This window comes from Melospiza georgiana, chromosome Z (assembly GCF_028018845.1).
Source record: "Melospiza georgiana isolate bMelGeo1 chromosome Z, bMelGeo1.pri, whole genome shotgun sequence".
NCBI lineage: Eukaryota > Metazoa > Chordata > Aves > Passeriformes > Passerellidae > Melospiza > Melospiza georgiana.
In genome coordinates, this window is record NC_080465.1 from 57,918,005 (window position 1) to 57,932,306 (window position 14,302).

The 14,302-nt window shown below is 40.9% G+C and overlaps 1 protein-coding gene across 4 annotated transcripts in view; it reads right to left on the minus strand.

The window, feature by feature from the left end:
• FER (FER tyrosine kinase) overlaps positions 1–13,663 on the minus strand; it is a 158,547-nt gene extending 144,884 nt beyond the window's left edge. For 2 of the 4 annotated variants that reach the window (XM_058043459.1, XM_058043462.1), the window contains exons 1-2: positions 13,598–13,663; positions 565–676 (exon numbers count right to left, since the gene is read on the minus strand). The gene's annotated coding sequence lies outside the window, so the exon portion shown is untranslated. Of the gene's footprint in view, positions 1–564; positions 677–13,071; positions 13,153–13,597 lie in introns of those variants that run through there. The other 2 variants (XM_058043460.1, XM_058043461.1) reach the window with 2 other exon arrangements.
• Positions 13,664–14,302: the final 639 nt, after the last annotated feature.

The following is a 14,302-nucleotide window of genomic DNA, read 5'->3' on the forward strand; positions in this document are numbered from 1 at the left end:
CTACAAACATTAAAAATATTTCAAAATCAAAAAGAAAGAGGATTTGGATTCAGGAGACAAATCCTTAAAATCAAGGCTTCTATACCAAACTAAAAGCGTTTTTACAATAGATTATGAATTTGTTACACAGTCCTTCTCAATTTCTCAATGTGAGGCTTACAATAGTTATATTCCATTAAAATAATGAAATAAATCATTGATAGTGTTCCATCCACACCTTAAACAAAAATTAGACAGTCAAACAACTGACATTTCTGTTAGTGTAGGATCCATTCCTGGAATGCACAAGACCATGAAACACAAAACACATACATTATCTACCCTTTGTGTACACTAATCTCATATTCATAAGATCATTTTTGTATGCATAGATATGATGCATACAACATAAACTAGTAAAACTAACCCTTCTGCAGAGCTTTTGTCAACAATAAACATCTGAAGGGGTAATAAAAGTTTGCCTGATTATTTCAAAGCTGATTTGAAATACTGGTCCATTTAAAGCAAAGCAGGCACCTAATTTTCAGGAAAGCCCTTCCGCAAAGCATAACTTAGCCCACATACCTTAAAAGTTTTCCTTCAGAAATGTCCTTTAGTACAGTTTTCCTATGTCAGCAGCTACTTCCTCTGATTTTCACCTACTGAAAGATACTTTTTTTTTTCTTTTCTGGGGACTCTGTGAAAGAAAAACATATCAAACTTCTTTTAACTATCTTACCAGTTTCAAATACACTGCAAAACTCAAACTTAGGTAAGTTGCCCTGCATTTTCAGATTACCAGAGGCCAGCTTTAAAAAAAAAAACAAAAAAAAAAAAAAAAAAAAAAACAAACAGACAGTACAACTAAAAGAAAAGAGCAGATTTCTCAAATGACTGCTAGCAATAGTATACTATCACTTCATACACATAATTTTGAGTGAAGAAATAATTTTGTCTATTTTGTCTCTACACATGTAAGAGAAGATTTTTCTTTAAGTTCTTGGAAGTTTTTTATGACAAGTGCACTGTAGCTGAAAAATTAGACAATTTGACTTATTTATGAATCTTGCCCTTGGTAAAATGAAAACAGAAACCTATTAAGGAAAATGAAAGCACAGAAGACCGAAATTTGTTATAAGAAAGACCAAGTTAGTATTGGTAATTTCATAAGAGTGGAAGAAAACAAGTGGCAATGAGAGAAAGGAACCTCTCAAGACACATACATTTCTGTCTGGCTCTAGCTACTCTAAGATCTAGAAAAGTAGGAGGTCAGGAAGTTAGGATGACTAGCAGGACCAAATCTTCAAATCATAAATCTGGACCACAATTTAGGTGAAGCAAACTGACACAGAAAGTTTTGAGGGTTTATATTAAGGAAAAAATATATTTGGTTTAAAGAATGATAAAGAACAAGCTTTGCACACAACTTACAAGTGTAAGGTATACTGTATAATCTCTGTGTGTGGACCCATGATAAGCATTCACTCACAATCTCACACCACAATGTCCAACTTCAAATGAGACATTCCATAACAGTTTAGCAATGCCCTCATAGGAAAAAACACATAAAGCAAAACTGAAAGAAAGACAAGTGTGTAGGGGTGAAGAAAACAAAACTATTTTCAAATTCTCCATTATTTAAAACAAAGCACTGCTCACAGACACATTCATAAAACCTTGAGAAGAGACAGTCTTAGCTCACATTCAAGCAGCATTATTTAGTATTCCCTTCTGGTTACTTAGTATGTTTGAGAAACAAAGAACTGCCTAATATAAATACAAAACTTCTATTCTCCATGACCAAAAATAGAAAAGACTAAGTAATGCTCAGATTCAGGCACTGAAAAGGATCAGCAAGTAGATACGAAAGGAGAAAAAAAAAAACCACAGGAGGTTACAAGCATTATAAAATTAATCACATTTCTAAGAAACAGATATAAAATAATCTGTTCCAAATTTGCACAGCCCAAGGGTAAGTCTCCACTAGCAAAAAAGTACAAGCAAGAGCAAAACATTAGAGTAAATTTGGCTCATCTTACTAACATAAATACAGAGTGGGTAGAAGAAACACCAGTCACTGGACAGGAACATAAATCCTAATCCCCATTCAAATGGGACTCATGAAAGTGGAACAAATACCACCACCAGCACCTGGGCACATTCAAGTTTCATGCAGATGTGAAGAACTGCTTGTGGTAAAATGAAGCCCATAAAAAAAATCCATTTATCAAATGAAACAACAGATTGGAGCCACTTCAACACAAAGAAGTTCTATCTTCTGCTCCCTGAACACAAACAACAACACACCTTTATTTCTCTTTTTAAAGAACTGAGCTATCACGTATTTTGGAGTGCAGAATTTTGTCAATAAGAAAACTAAATGCAAACCCCACTTTTCTTTAGAATTCCTGTTACTATTAACTTTTTACCTATGTGCATTTTTTCATCTGTACACAGGTCATTAGTAGAACTTAAAGCTGGTAATGCAAGTCCAATACTTGGTCTAATTGAGAGGCACAGACTAGCTAGTACATGGAATCATAATAAAAGCTTTCCAGTGAATTGCACAGCCATCTGCCAGAAGGCAGTAAAATCTCACAATATGTCCACTGTTATTTCTGAGCTCAAACATAGCAGAATCTGATAGTTACAAACATCTTGCTACCTCAATGCAATAATTCACTAGCTAATGAAGGTATAAAAGACAAACTTATAAGATGATAAAGACAGAACAGAAAACTTAGATGACCTGTTGTTTTCTGAAATTACTAACAAGACAGTTAAGGCCAATCCCCAAATCAGATCCTCTTCAGATTTAGGATATATAATGCATTTTCTAAAAATGAAGCATCCAAGAGGCAATTAAAAATATCAAATTATCAGTAAGAATTCACCAGTCCAACACTCTTGAGCCAAAGCATTGAAATTTCCAAAATATTAATTCTGCAAAAACTTGGGCTTAAGGTGAGCCAAGCAAAGAAGTATCAAGAGAGGAAAATAAATAAATTTTTCCTCAGATAGGACAAGGCAATCAGAAGCACAACACAGTCTGACTCTGATACTGCACAAGGTGGTTAAAACCATGCCTAAGAATCTGTAGTCTAGAATAAATCAAAAGAAAAAAAGAACAACGCAGCTTTTACAGAGCAAAATCATGTTTCATAACTTGAAGAGTTCTATGAAGGCATCAAGGATCCTGTGGGAAAAGGTGTTGGAAGTAGGAAGTTTCTGCTGATGTCTCTGATAGGAAGCTACTAGAGAACTGAAGACCTTGCAGGGTAAGATTAAGAGACAAAGCCTGACAGGGGAAAGAGCTCAGAAGCCTCTCCATAATCTGTGCCAGGACTTGGACTGCTCTTCAGAATGGTTACCTGCCTATACATCATAATAGAAGCATCTGTGCTTTATACAAAATTATTCTGATTCATCAAAACCAACAAACCATTACAAAACTTGCAAAACCTCAGAACACTGAGCAGCAAGCACAGAAAGCAGCAGATGAAGTCACATGTCAATAAATGCCACATAATACACTGGTAGGAGTTATTAAATAACAGTTCCAGAAAAAACTGTAACAGAACACATAGCTTCAAAAACATTTGTTCAGTGCTTTCAAGCACTCAGGTTAGAAACCATCCAGAATAATAAACTATTTTTTAATGAAGGGAAGGGAAAACATAACATAGCCTTATGCTGCTGATAGATTAGTGGTATCCCTGTATGTTGAAGTTCTTCTAGCTGAAAAAAAACTTAAAGCACAAAAAAATATATAGATAATATTGATCATAGCATGGAGCAGCTTACACATAAAGAGAATTTTTAGCTCACAAAAAATGTAAGAATGACAGGTGTAAGATCAAAGTACACCAAAAGAAAAATCATTGTAGCACAAAGTGATATGCTATGTGAAATGCCTGAAGTGTTTTCCAGAACAACTCGAGAACATCAAATGAAATTTTTAAAAAGTTGCTCTTATGTCCTTCTTTGCTCAGAAAATAATTAGATAATTCAATGCCTAAAGACATTTCTGAGACCATGAAACAAAGAAGTACAAATTTATCATAAAAATTCATTTTAAAAACAGATCTGTAGAACAGTAAGAGTTCCATCTCAAGATGTCTCTAAACTGTAAAAGCAAAACAGGACCTACTAGTCTATATTTATGCCAACAGCCCCTTCTTATCTGACAGTAGCAAGTACTAAGCTACATGGATTTTACTTGGTCAGGCACTAACATCCTCAAACAGTGCACTCTCATTCGTGCACCTGTAGAAAGACCACATTTTTTCTTAGCAGTTCCTGCAGCTGTGATGTTATTAAAAATAAATGCAAATAAGAAGTAGTGGGCTTCATCAAAGAATAGGATTTACACTTAGCAGCAATCCAAAACAAAAAGTGAAACAGATAGAAGCCCAAAAAGACAGCCCCCAGATTCTCTACCTAGAATCACAAGAGAATTCTAATTTTTTTCAATCTTCAATCTTTCCTTTTAAACCACTTTCTAAACCACTGCTCTCCTCTGAACATCCTGCAACTGGTCTCCATCTCACATAAGAAGTCAGAAGCTGAAACTGTAGGACCAACTGTAAGACCAACCAACTATGACAAGAACAAGAAACTAGTTCAAATTACTTTCAAGCTCCTTGCCCATGTGCTTTACCCTCTTTCTAACAACTTGATAATATATCCTTATTTGTTCATTATCCAAAAATTCATGTTCTTTTTCCACATAACTTCATCTTCCACCACCACATATCCACTCTGTCCAAACAGCCAGTGAGCTTTCATACACACTGACCCCTGCTTTGTTCCAGATGACATCTTCCATTTTCCAAGACTATTTGAAACAGTGATCTCATTCTCCTCCCCATCTTCAGCTGTTTACTACTTCCCATGGCCTGGTAACTTGCTCAGCACGTTCTTTATCATCTCAGCCCTTTTGTGAAAGAATGGGCAAAGGGTAGAGCTGACATCTGGTAGCAAACCATGCACTAAGTGCTTTTTAGGTGCAGTTACTTAACCAGCTTTGTTTCCACCCGACAGAAGTTTCTACCTTACAGTCACAGCTAAATAGCAAGACTGAATCTCATCAGGCAGACAAACAAGAAGGTGAAGGCAGATACAGGTTAAGAAGAAAAGAGCTAGTCCAGCTGACAGAAGTCACATCCTGTCACTAATGCTTCAAGACTCTTCTCTTGTCTTGTTGACTCTGAGAAAGTGACAAAATGAGCCACACACCCTTCTTTTGCTTTCAAAGCTAAACACACCTAGTTTCCCATTACCTTTCATGAGTTTACAAGAAAGAAAAAGCTTTCCTTCCTCTATTTTTCCAAGAATTACACTTTCCTTAAATTCAGCTCCAGGACTCAAAGAAAGGCAGAGAAAAGCATGGCCTCAATATAGAATTCCTGACTGACAAATTTTTACTGACCTCTCAACTCTGCAGTGTTCCAACATGTATCACCACACTAGATCCTAAAAAGAAAAATAGATTGAGCAGGATAAGGCTGCTAAAAGTGACTATCACAGGGCAGGTACTGTGCATCTCCAGCCTGGTTAACCAATTCTACCAGCTAAAGAGAAAGACTTCCAGAGTTACGAAGAAATACATAATGTTAAATGTCCACAATTTGAAAACAGAATAAAAAATACATCAGTGACTCAAGCTCACTTAAAGTGTGTACTATACAGTGTATTAAAGAAACCTCTGAGCAAAAAAAAAGAGAAGCTAAAGAAAATTAAACTATTGCATTTTCAAGGGATTTCTTGTCTTAGACAACTAGTGAAGGTAGAAACAACTTCTAGAAAAAGTCAACACTGAAATTAAAAAGTACCTGTAGTAACCATCTCAATTGAAGTTATTCTAAGCATGTTAACTTATATCTTTGCTGATTTCTCTTAGATATTTAGATTTCAATTAGCTACCAAGTTCTTTAGTCGGAAGGAAGGAAGCAGTCTCCTGTATTTGAAAAAATACCCCAAACCTCTGAAAGCAGCATTTCACATCCTGGTATCCATCATCAGTCTCGAGATGAATACATAGCAAGTCAGAAGTAACACACACAAAGCCCACATGCAAATCCTGAGTCCCAAGGCTGCCTATGTAAGCATAGCTGCCTATGTAAGGGGAACAAGATTGAAGAATACTCCTACTGGGGGCCTCTCACCATCACAAAGCTACACCTAAGACTTCTCCTGAAGACTTCAGGTCCCAAAATTCACTGGCTGCTGCCATTGCACATTTCAACTTAGAAATCCAGAGTACTACCAGAAGCTTCTCCCAGTAGCACTGTCTTAGCTCTCAAGATTCAAGAACAGCCATAGAAAAAGATAAATCCTCAGGATGTGAAGTACTTTACAAAGTCTAGAGGCATTTCATTTCTTCCTATGGCCCAATATCAGCCAGAATGTCTCACTTCAGACAAAACAATTAGGTAAGACATCTGCCATTAGTCTGTAATAAATGACAATATGGTCTCCTCAGGAGAAACATAATCTAGTTCCAAGTATTTATTGCTCTTCGGAAAGAAACTGAAAGAGCAATCAGGATGTTTCTTCCTCTTGCCTCCTTCATTAAACTAATCACATCCTTCTGGTTCGTTAAACCTTCTACTTAGTTAACTCACTGTTCATTTAGTCTTCTTGGGGTCACTTATTTCCTTGGCATCATTGTACCACATTTAATGTAGTTTGATCACACAGTATTTTGTACAGAAAATACGAGCCATGAGGACCATAGGTCCATGAGACAGTTCTGCCTCTTCCTAACTACTGATATTCCAGGCTGTTGCACTGCGGGAGATACAACCTATCCTGTGGTTCAGTGAAAGGTGTTGCCTCAAGCCTCTGTTTGCTGCTCCTGAACGGACTGCTCCTTCTCATCTCCATACAGTGATAACTCTCTGTCTTAAATGGGACACAGTTACTCTCACCAGAAATGCAAATGACTGAAAGATGCATTTGTTGAACCTTCTTATATGCTTTAAGTGTGTAACAAATTTTATTACATACATTCTAGAGATATACACCAAAATGTAAAACCTACCTATTCTTTTCTTAGTTCCAGTCAGTTCTGTTTGGGTTCATCAGCCATCCTAGCTAAAGAACATTCCTTCTGAAGAATATTACTCTCATTTGAAAATGTATGAGCTTTAATTAATGGATGCTATTACAAAAAAGTAAAAGTGGTAGAGACTTAATCTTCCAGATGTCTGGACAAGTGATCCTGAAGTGCACATGCATGATTGGAGTCTTCACATGGAAATTTATTTGCATACATAAGATTCAGCCTATCTGACCTTTATTGCACTAGATTATTATTTCATATCCAGCCTTTTCTTCTGCCGCCCAAAAGTGTTCTTTCCAGAGATTATACCAGGCAGCCAATATTTCAGTTAAAAGGCCAATATTCTTCATAACATAGTGTCATTCAGAAACAAGTTAGAGTTGACAATATTGTTGTACTGTAGACAAGGGTTATTTAGCTCCCTCAGAATTCTTGTCTTACTGTACTCTGAGATACCTAAAGGGAATTTGACTGCATCTCTAAACCAGAAATCCCAACTTAATCTGAGAAAAATTCTGTAGAGAGACACAAGCCACACTATTGTAATGGCCAAATGTTGATAACCATCTGCTTAATCAGAGCTTTGGAAACGGCAGCTCCCGCCCACCAAAAGCAGACTGACCACACCCACACTGCTAACCCCTACAGCCCCACTCAGGCTCCCCAAGCCTGGATGGGGTGACTGGTGATGAAATACCAGAGCACAAGAAATTGCTGTGTCACAGCCCACTGGGCTGATTTTTTGCACAGGGTATGCACTGCATGCTTCCCGGAAACATGAGGCCTTGGGACACAAGGCATACAAGGACAGGATACCTCCTGAAGACTGTTCTGCAAAGGGCACAAATCTCCTGCAATGAGCTCCCACATTGTGTCTGAAGCAGAGCCTGGAGTAAACTGCCATCAGTTGGCTTCCCTTCAGAGGATACCACCTGGCTCCAGAGAAGGAGAGCTGGAAGCTAGAACACAACAACTGACTCTAACTGAGATTTTGACTTCAGTAAGAATGACATAAAATTACCTTCTCTCATTAAAAAAATCATTTAGATAAATTAGATTATCTGTATGCCAATTAAATTTATTAAAATAGTAGCTTCAAATTTACTTAACACATTCACTGATGAGAGATTTTGCACTCCAATTTCAACATCCACCTAATCCAAAAGGCAGAACTGGTATTGTATAGCTTTCCTCTATCTTTGTTACAGACCCTATAGAACTGTTTGCTTTTTCAGATGCTCACTTCAACTGACACCATTTTCTCTGTATTTGGCATTTTCTTTTATCTGATGAACTTCAGTTTATCAACAATATAATGAAAATTTCAGAAAGTTGAGAGGTAACACAGCATTCACAGCATTGACATACAACAAATACACCTAAAATAAACAAGGATGTGTTTATCTGATTCTATGTTTTCTATTTTTTAACCAGTAAAAAGCTGCTGTAAAGTTGTATGATTTTTCTTAACATTGCAATTCTCACATTTTTACAAAGCTTGTCACATTTTTTGAACTTAACCACTTTGCCTGACTGTAACCCTTATCTGTACTTCCTGAAACTTAGAGAATAAATGCTGCAGCTTATTATTTTACACTCATGAACATTTGAAAGCAGAAGCCACAACTAGGAAGTCAGACGCTATCCGAAAGACACATGTAATCTAGAAAGGAAGCTTTAGCATAATTCTAAAAAGCTGTACTTGAGCAGACACAATAGTAATACAGTGCAATGATCATAATTTAACAAATTTATACAATGTAACACCAGATAAAACAAGCTTAATATATTCAAAAATCAGGATTTATCCTATGATGCTACTCCTACTTGTTTATATGTTTACCAAAGGTAAACTTTGTGATTTACAAGTGTAGCAGCTAACAACACCCACCAGCTCAGCCATTATTAATAGGTTATTTGCCTGAGTATTAAAGCACCAAATATTCAATGAAATAATTCCTGTCTTATTAAACAACCATTAAATCTATGTTCTTTCCAGCTCTCTATTACAAGAAAGAAAACAACTTATAACTGCCACTCTCAATTCAAACAGCAAACATAACAAATGTGATGACAGACAATGTAAGCTACAATATGCTGTCAATGTATGGAGTAAGATTTTCCAAATTTTCTAAAGTAAAAAGTTAGGCATAAACAGAACGGACAAAAAGCAGCAAAGATGACAAACTGAGTATGAAATTAGGACTCACAAAATGAGGATGCAAACCCAAATTCCACCCTCTTTGGAATATGCACTATGTGATTGTGTAATTACTTTCATAGAGCTTTTCTCCAGAAATGCCCAACCCATTTATTAGAGAGGATGGAGTGCTCTGAGTATGATTCAGCACTCTGTCAGAGGGGCTCATCTTCACGACTCTTATCAGGCTCATTGCTATAATTGTGTGTCTCCCATTTACTAAACAGGCAATTTCAAGGAACAAATGGCTCATGATTAATGCACTTTAACACTGCTCTGGATTTAACTTCTACTTCTGGCAAAGAGTGCTCATGTAATACGCAGACTTTTCACAGGTTGCCACTACTAACAAGATAACTAGTTTTTCATTAAGTCTAAATTATGGTAATTTAGTTTTACGCTTAAGCTTAATTTCTAAACGTCTCAGCTCCTCATGTTGAAATAAATCACTTACAGAATCACAGAATGAAAAAAAAAAAAGTTGTGAGACTCTTAAGATTAAGTAAGACAATTTCAAGACAGCTACCTGTCTTCAGACCAAGACTTGAATGCCGTATTGAAAAATGCCAAATACATGAGAACCATTAAGAACTTATTCATTAAGTATTTTCTTACTAGCTCATACTAAGAGAGGGTTGCAAGTGGACTACAGTATTCTGCAGGCCGTATTGTACAGCATACCTAAAGAACAGATTAACAGCATACACATGATTGTTCTATTTCCCCCTCAACAGCTGACAGCATGTGTTTGTCTTAACAGGGGGCTACATGGCAGAAAGCTCTCACAGTATGCAATTAGTGCTGTTACTCCACATTCACCCTGTCAACAACCTGAAGGAATTATCTGGTCCAAGCAGTAACTGTGCCCTCAGCAGAAAATGAGAGCAACCATACCAGATATCCTAACAAAATATCCTTTTTGCTCAAGGTGCAAGCCCACAACATCAACGATGCTCTAAAGAGCCAACTAGTACACTACAAAGATTAGTAATTCTGTGAAACCCATACATGGTGACAGAAATCAGACACTGAACCGCAGTAAAGTTATGAGTACAGAGGGTTGTCTCTACAAACTGCTAAGGCACCCATCTGAGTATTGTAAGCAGGTTAGTAAGAAACCCAGATATGAAGAAAAAAGTTTGAAATTATATGTGGTTAAAGCACCTGGCATTTTCTCTCAAGTGTAGAAAGCAGCAATGCAAGGGAAGCTGGTTACTGTAGAGCAAACAGAAGTCTGAAATCCAAAGTAGAATGATGTCATGAGGTACAGTTCACTCACTCAGATTAAAAACAGCATTAAGCCCTAAATTATTGTGAATTTATTTTAAATATCATCAGGGAAACACACAGGAATTTAAAAATTCCATATTATTTCAGACTCCTTACACTGAACTGAACTCTGCACTTAAACTTGAAAGAGAAAATAGAGAAGAATTACCGTAATGGTCAAAAATATGATTTCATGCTACAAGCTGACAGCAATCAAAGCCTTCCATCCAGTGAAGCTGTTCCACAAGAAAAAAATTATAATTCCCTAACACAAAAATAAACGCCATTTTAGAAGGACTCTTGCTGGTTTTTAAGAATCCTTACCAAATCTTCCTATGTACTGTATGATACCATACACTCTTAAAATAAGAGGTGACTATCTTCTCTCAAACCCTGGAAACAAAGCTATGAATTTCACTGATTCACTACTGCAAAAAAGTTTCAAAAATACACCTTTGTAAAGAAATGCTAGATTTACCTGACACAAATGATAAACAGCATAGACTTTCTGCATATTTTCACGCTCCAAATTTTAAATCCTTTAACTCCCTAATAAAATGGTGAATACTCAACAATTTCAAGACTATCTCTACCGTAGAATAAAGCTCTCCACTAGGTTTTTGAAATCTATTTTCACAAGGCAAGTACAGCACCAATACAATTAGGGCAAGACTAAGTGGACAGTTTTATCTTAGAACACGAGCATCTATGCAGTTTACTTCCCAGTGGAATGCATTTAGTCTTTCTTCCCTTACTGCTCTGTTTCTTCTCCCCGCCAGCAAAAAAGTCTCTTTTCCTAGAGCTACTTCCCACACACTGCAAAAAGAACCTCCTCCTTGCAAAGTGATGACCTCATGCTCCTAGCCCATCTCCTTCTATGGAGCAATTCTGGACTTGCTGCCAGCTCTCTCCGCCTTCAGCCTGACATGGCAAACATATCTTCCTTCACCCTGCTGCTCCCAGCTGAGGGAACACTGAGGACAGGCAGCAACTGGGAGGTCAGAGCAGGCAGGGAGAGGGGATTTCCCAAGGACAAAGAAAAGGCCACCAGATGCCAGCCCCGCTCTCCTACCACCAAAGCACCTCTGCTCGCCACTGCAGGAAGAATGACATTGAACTCTGAACATTTTAAGTACGGAAATGCATCCCATGTTACCTAACTGCAGTGCACCTCCTGAAGGCAAACCTTTCTTCCCTTTTATGCTCTTAGTTAAGTACCTCTAATCTAGTGAAGCAAATGTCACTCCCCCTCTCTTAACAAAGGCCCATCTCACCTTCGCATCACTAAAGTTCTGATTTCGAAATTGGCCCGACATCCTGTGCACACACTGATACATTCTTTTATCTTTTTTGCAAGTTAATCTTTAAGCTCCATCAAACAACTCCAGAGGAACTGAAAATTTCTATTCTCTATACTCTGTTCATCGCCTTCTCTAGCCTGTCTTGCTTTCAAGTATCAGAATTATTTCTACATGATCACTTTATACACTGGCAATCCAAATACCAACTGACAAAGGACAAAGGACTCAGCTGTGACATGAAGTTACAGTTGTAGAAAATCAGGAAATCTGATGGATAACTCAGCTTTTACTCCGCTAGTAAGTGACACTGTACATAGGAGACCTAATCTTCTCCCTCAATGAAATATCTCCAAAGCCCAAGTTTACTAGGGTTAACATTCCACGCACGTGTATTTTAAAGTTCTAATTGTACTGACAATTTTAGTCAACACATTACAAGGAATTTATAAGAAGAGGGAACAGACATCGGTCTCACCAACAATAATCATTACTCTAACTCAACTTACAATGTCCATCATTTGCAATTTGATTTGATTGTGAGCAGATGATGTGTGAATGCCCCACCTCCATGAGATTCTCAAAGACTACCACTTACATAAAATAAACTGTAGAAGAAATCTCCTTGTTAGGTATTGTAAACAAGTAAAACTAACTTATTTTAATACCCAATATTTTTTTTTTTGGTCTAGTTTCATGCATCACCCATCATTTTTCACACTGCAACTTCTTGAAGGAATCTGCAGTACAACAGAGCAGACCACCAAAGCCACTTTGAGCAGGTCTGTTGCAAAGCAGGGAAAAGTTATTTCACCTACATGAAAAGCAGTGATGCCCTCCTGCAAAGAGAAAATGAGCTGGCTTGTTTTAAAGGTCTTACAAAACCCTGGTGCTCGCACAGAGGTGTCATTTTAGGGATGTGTATGCTCATGTGAAGTCCAACCAAACAGAAACATACTCCAACATGAAAAGGGATGTTTAATGCCCACTCGAACACCAAATATAAGTATTCGGTACACGTGCAAATCCCACAATCTCAAACACACAAAGCATCAGAAGGCACACGAAGAGCGCCAGGGCAGCGACGCTGACAGGGCCTCACGGTGCAGGCTCCAGCACTAAGGCACAAGTTCTCGCAGGCGGCCGCTGTGCTGCACGGAACTGTCAGGCGGCACCAAGGAGGAAAGGAACTCAAACCCCCAAACCGCCTCCCGGGGCTGCTGCATTTATTGGGAAGCAGAGGTGGTCACACATCGTACCTCCTGCCGGTGGCCGGCGCGTCCTCCCATTACTCCCAGCACTTCCAGCCCGGCCGGAGCACGGGAGGGGAACAGACACGCCCGGCACCGCCGGACCGGGGCCGAACCCGCCCTGTGCCTCCCCCCCGGCCGGACCCCGGCGGCGGACCCGGGGAGGGGCGGGACCCGCGCCCGCCGCTCTGCCCCTGCCCCGCCGGGGCGGAGCCGCCGCCGGGCGAGCGGCGCCTCCGACACCTCCCCGCGGGACGCCACCGGGACGCGACCGGATGCGGCCGCCGCCGCCGCCCCGGCACAGCGGAACGCGAGCGGCGCCGCTGCCCGCCCCGCCCCGCCCCGCCCGCAGGTAGAGCCGGCGCGGGGCCCGCCAGCGTCCCCCTGCCGGCCGGGGGTCCCGGGGGTCCCGGCGCTCCCGGGGGTCCCTGGCCGGGGCAGGGCGGGCGCGGCGCCGGCGGGGCGAGGGCGGCCGGACCCCTGCGCGGGCGCGGCGCCGGCGGGGGCGCGGGCGGCGCGCGCGGACCGTCCCTACCTGACAAGCCGAGCCCCCTCCGCCGCCGCGCGCGTCACGGGCCCGCCCGCGCCGCGTGACCCCGCGCGGGCCAATGCGCGCGGCGCCGCCCGCCGTCCCGCCGGCCAATGGCGGCGCGGTCCGCCTCCCGCTGACGCGCGCGCGCGGAGGGGCGGGGAGCGGGAGCGCGCTCCCGCGCCAACGCCTCCCGCGCGCCTCCGTCTCCCGGCAACACTCGCCGCTCCTCCCCGCGCGCCCCCGCTCCGCGCCCCCGGGCAGCCGCTTCCCTGGGGACATGCCTGGGACAGCCCGGGGAACGGCCCGGGGAACGGCCCGGGGAACGGCCCGGGGAACGGCCCCGTGTCCCGCAGGTCCCTGCTCCCCGCGCCGGCGGCAGGGAGGGAGGCGTGCGAGGCTCAGCGGTGCGCGATGCCGATTGAGAGTGACTCCTGAGCTGCCGCACAGGTGGACGAGGAGTAATTTGGCGATTTGGTGCTGCAGCAGCTCAGCCAGAGAGAGGCAGCGAGCAGTGAAAAACGAAAGGCGATGAAAAAGAAAATTGGGTGTGGAAGGAAAAACAAAAGGGGGAGAAATAAAAGGGGCAAAATTTAAGAATGGGGAGGTGGGAAGAAAGGGAAAAAGAAAAGGGGGAAGGAAAAACAAAATAGAAACGAAGGGTGGGTAATGGAAGAAAAAAACAAGGCGAAAGGAAGAGGAGAGATGGCA